Below are 6,000 nucleotides of genomic sequence, written 5' to 3'. Positions count from 1 at the left end.
AGAATCATGAGATACCAAACAAGAATCACGAGATACCAAACCACACACGCATGTCAGGAGATATGCAAAGGAAGTTGTATTAGGGGCATGAGTAGAATGAGAGGTAATAGAAACAACATGAGGAGGAGATGGCCTTCCTCAAGAAACAAAATTTTAAGATGTAAAGGTTAATCAAGCAATCTTATACCAGCACTAAGATCATCACTCTAGGCAACGATCCCACTTGAAAACTGGGTTCATCTAACTCTTCAAGTGATTCCATTTTTCCTTTAGGCATGCCGATGACCGACATACTAATCTCTAAGGGGTTTCGAGTTACTCAAGCATCTTAGTAGGCTGGGATGTCAAGACCTCACTTAGCTGCCATATCAAAGGAGTTTCATAAGCATCATTTCATCGATAAGATAATGGAATCACCTCTCCCAAAGGGATGGAAGAACTTGGGATTGGACAAGTAAGATGGAACCTTTGACGATCATGTTAACTTGTACGTCTCTCAAGTTTGCATGTCCACTAGTATGAGTGTCATCATGTGTTGGTTGTTTTCAACTTCTTTGAAAGGAATAACTCTAAGATGGTTTCCTTGTCTTCCACCTTACTTAGTCATCTACTTCCAAGAACTAGTCTCCTAGTTCATTGTACTCGAAAGGTCCATACTCCTCTGAAGGTTGATCACACCAAGCATAGTTGGTATTGATAGTGTTGTTAAATCACTATCAAAAGTAAATTAGATTTCTCCTAAAAATTTATAATACAGGGAATAACCTAGGTCATTTTTTACGAAGACACGAACACAGTTAATTCATTATTTATCACGCAATCAGCAAGGAGATTTTTAATATTTCAACATAATACTTAATCAACAAAAACTAAGAATCAAGAATCAAAAATTAAATTGGAAAAATATCGATACAAGGTTTCAATCCATACGGTAAAATTTTTATAGTTCAATAATAAATCTGAATTCTCAATCAACCTATTTCAATACAAACTTAATCAAAAACATAGATCTAAATCTAGATCTATGAATTTCATCAAAACATGAAACGCAATCACTATCTTACAATTTTAATAAAATTTAAGAATGATGAATGGTTGAAGTAAGTGATTTAGGTTATTTTAGGTCTAAATCTAAATCTAAATATAGATTTTAAATTAATCTTCAATCTCTGTTCTAGATCCAAAACAAAATTCATAATCATGAAAAAAAATGAAAGAAAAACCTAAAATAGAAAAAGAAGAGAAATAGAGAATTTGTTTGGTAAAAATATTGGAAACTCAAATTTTATCGTAGTTCTTGAAATCTAGAATCAATTAACGAACTAACCACGCATCATAATCATGTTGCAGCAATCCAGTTCGTTAAGTAAGAGAGAAAATCCAAGAGAGAGAGAGAGAGAGAAAGAAAGAAAGAAAGAAACTTGTACAAGAAACAACTCTAAAATCTAAAAAATGAGGAATATCATCTTAAGTGTACATGTGTCACAGTTATTTAAAGACTACACTAATGGGCCTAATAATCTAAGTAATTAAAGGTCTATCTCACTAAATCAACTAATTACATCATTAAACAAATCTTGGCATTACAATCTAAAAAGAAAAAGAAAATGTTATGCAAGGTCACAACTTTGCAATGCAATTTTGGGTCACTTAACGTCCGAACTGGCCTTTGCCCCCAATAGAGAAGTTGTATAACTCTCTCTTATCTTTCCAAGGTCACTAAGAATGCCCAAATATAATGTCAGGAGTTCTAGATATGGTCTGCACAAGAAACAATGTCAAAATAGACTAATAAAATTATGAAAATTAACTAGAATTTACAACTAAGATCAAAATGACTCACTAGAACAAATCAAAGATAAAAATATCACAATATGACACTAATAAAAGTCAAATAAAAAAAATAATGCATAGAAAGATATACAAAAATTGATCTATCAGGTATCACTGTAACTTCGGTCATACCACTTAGGAGTGTTCAACTTTAAAGGATAAAATTGAAGAATTGATTCAAGTTGGGAGCTTATGAAAATTCATTTAGATAATCAATGTACCAGATCTCGTGACCGCAAGGTATGAACAACATGAGAGAAGGTGTGAGAGAGATGATAGACCCCAAACGAGTCTTGAACAAGTTCCTTGGCAAGAGGATCATCCTTATTCCTGGCTACGTGGGGTGATAAACACTATTGCTAGAGGATTTTACTAGTGGAGGATCAACCAATTCTACAAGAAAAAGGCATCTTTGAACTATAAAGGCAGTAAATGTCGTTGACCAACAACCCTCGTAGAAGATGTTGTCAATTACCTTCACTAACGAAGACTTAAAGGGATTCCACCCCAATTTATGGAATATATTATTTGTTGGATATACCATATGCACCTTCAAGGTTCCTTGTGACAAATTCTTTTCATAACTATCCAACAAATAATATAATCCAAAATTGCTTAGGAAATTTTCTAGTTGAATTTCCTTTATTTTCTAGGAAATGCCTAGGTTACCACATAGGGTACTTTAGGCAAGATGTTCTAGTTTTTAGGACTAATGCATTAGTGTGCTATAGTTTTAGTCTTTTTAACTTTTTAGGCTTTAGTCATACACCTAGACTTCACTATGAGGAGGATCCTATCTTTCGCATTAGAGAGTCTAGTCCTTTTAGTTTAGACAATCTTTTTAGCATTTTTAGTGGAACTCCTCTTTGGATACACTTTCCATTTCTATCATATACTATCACCTTTAATGCTTATTTTTATGTTTTTATTGGTCATGAGGCCCACCATGAAGAACCTCTTGATTTGAGGTTAAATCATTTTCAAGAGGGAGGGAATGATGGAATAACACTAAGGCCGAGAAGACCAAGAGGTGATATACTAAAGGAGGCAAGAGGAATGGGATAGTGAGGCCATTTTTGGACCTTAGCTCCTATGTTTTTTTAGCATTTATTTTATTTCCTATTCTACCCTTGTATTTTGGGGTATTTTAGTCATAGGATTTATTTTCTTTGTATTTCCTATTTTACCCTTGTATTATGGGGTGCTTTAGATGATTAGGTTTTTAATTTGGGCTAGGGTATTACACTAGAAGGGTGACACATTTTTGGTGAGTTTTGGATCTATTTTTGGTGATAGAAAGGCTTAGGCCCAAGTGGAGGGCAAAGGTTGCATGATCATATCATACACCTTGATGTAGCCAATCTAGACCCATAGATTCCAAACTTGGTCACCAAATAGCATCTAGGGTTCATTTGGCATGTCATTTGGAGTGCATTTGCCTTGTGAATTTCGGCCATGCACACTCCAAATGCAACCCTAGATGTCTCCCCTCCTATAAATACCCAACACCCCACCACTTGTAAATACTTTGGATTATATAGAATTTGAGTGAGCCTTTTGTGCCTCAAATCCTCTCCTTAGTCACTAGGTTAACTTTGGCTAACCTTCTCCTATCTCCACCCTTGGAGAGTGGGAACCCTAGAGTGGCCTCCATTCACTTTTGGAGTGAGCCAACCTTGTGAGCACCAAACACCATCCCATAATCACTTCCGCCACCCTTCTCTCCTTCACGCCTACCTTCCCTTTTTCCACCCTAAATCTTCCTTTGTGTCTTCCCTTTGGTGAACTAGATCAAGGGCAAGGTCTTCCCCTTCATACTCTACATCATCCATGGAAGGGAGGATTCCATCAGGATCCATGTTAGGATGATCTTAAGATGATTATTATGGAGATGACAAACTTCATAGTCATGAGGACCCTAGTAGATCAGGGTAGTTATGTCGACATCTTATACATGTCTACCTTTCGATAACTATAGATTACTGAGTTAGGCATTAAGCCCTATAATGATTAGTTGGTTGGCTTCTTAGGCGAAAGGATTGACATGAGAGGTTCCATTGATTTATTGACTACTTTTGATGATGGGGAAAAAGAGGAAAAAGACAATTAGTTAAGGCCAACACCTCTTATAATGCTCTGCTAGGGCAACCTTCTTTCAATGAATTGGGTGTTGTGGTTTTGATGCCATACCTAGCAATGAAGTTTCCTTCCTCAACTAGGAGGATAATGATTACTCATGCTAACCAAAAGACAACAAAGGAATGTTATGCTTGGAGTTTGAAGATAACTCCCTTACTAAGTCAAGTTGAGGTTGAGCACTAGCCTAATCAGACTGATGAACCCACCTCCTCGATAGATAAGAAGCAAGTGAACTTGGTAGAGTTGGAACCAACAGTGTCTAACAAGGCCTAGTTGGAACCAATTGAAGAGACTAATAAGTTTCAACTAAGCAACATAGAAGGACAGTTCAACAACATCAGTACACAGATGGAAATGGAGGACAAGACTTTGTTAATCAACACTCTAAAGCAAAATGCCAACTTGTTTTCATGGTCAACATCTGACATGTCGGGCATCAATTTGTCTATCCATTGTCACCATCTATGCACTTGTTGTGAAGCCCAACCAGTATCCCAAAAGAAGATAAAGATGGATGAAGAGAGAAGAGCAATTCTAAAGGCCAAAATATCTAAACTATTGAAAGTTGGATTCATACAAGAGGTAAGATATCCAACTTGGCTAGCCAATGTGACTTTAGTCAAGAAAAGCAATGGTAAATGGAGAATGTGTATAGACTATACCAATTTCAATAAAGCTTGTCGCAAAGACATTTATCCTTTGTCAAGCATTGGCAGACCAATTTATGGATGGAGCAATCAAACACCGAGTACTAAGTTTCCTCGATGCATACTCAGGATACAACCAAATACCTATATATCCTTCTGATAAGGTAAAGACTACCTTCATAACAAAGGAGGCTAACTTTTGTTATAATGTGATATCATTTGGGCTCAAGAATATAGGTGTCACTTATTAATGGTTGATGGACAAAGTTTTCCAAAGAAAAAATAGGAAGAATTTGGAGGTGTATGTCAACAATATGGTGATCAAGTTCAACAACATGGCTAAGCATATGGGTGATCTTGCCGAGGTTTTTTCTAAAGTAAGAAAATGCAATATGTACTTAAACCCTAAGAAGTGTGTGTTTGGTGTAACCGACAAAAATTTATTAATTTTAATTTTTCATAAAAAGGTTATTTATTATAAATCCTTGCAAATAAGAGAAAGTTATACACATTTTATAGTGAAAGATAACTTGAAACACTAATAATTATTATTTTTATCACTACTTTTTTTTTCTATTTTCTCTTGTATTGTTATTTTTTTTTTCTATTTTCTTTTGTATTGTTATTTTTTTATAGTTTCTCTAATATGCTTTTAGTTTAAGTGTGTACACTATTGTGTATACCATCGAAAAACACTCTTAAAATAGTATAAAGAAACACATAATCATAAATATTTGTATATTAAATATTTTTGTGCATTTCATACAAATAAAATTGATTTCTTTTTACGAATTTATGGCCACTCAAATACTACATGAAGTAACATTAAAAAAATAGAAATTAATCAAATAAACTGTTCAATAAAATAACTCATTTTTTTATCAAATATATATATGCTTAAGTTACTCAAACAAGTGAATTAAATGTCTTTTGAAACATTCTAAAGAAAAAATATATCAAGAGAATTGGGAGCATTTATTTGTGAAGTTATTAATTCAATATTAAAACTCCATTTACTTTTCTTCATTGTGGAATTCTTTTGTGCATTATATTTATATATGCAAAGAACGCACATCAAGTTGGAGCCAAAGTTCAATTAAGACAACGAGTTAAGTCTCTCTTGCTTTTAATTGTGTTATGTTTTTCGTTATTTTAACTAGTAAGAAAAAGAGGTGTTTCATGCTTCTTAATTTAAAAAAAAATGAATGGATATGTAGTTGTAGGTGGATTATTTATAGAATATGAGAGTATTTTTTTATTTTTCTTTCTTAAAAATTGAGATTTAATAATTCACTAAAAAAATAAAAAGAAAAATGACTACACAACATACCTATTCTTTTATAATAGGTATAAATAACATAATATTAATTGTGTATCTATA

The sequence above is a fragment of the Cajanus cajan genome, chromosome 8 (assembly GCF_000230855.2).
Source record: "Cajanus cajan strain Asha chromosome 8, NIPB_CcT2T_4, whole genome shotgun sequence".
NCBI lineage: Eukaryota > Viridiplantae > Streptophyta > Magnoliopsida > Fabales > Fabaceae > Cajanus > Cajanus cajan.
This window is presented reverse-complemented; position numbering follows the sequence as displayed.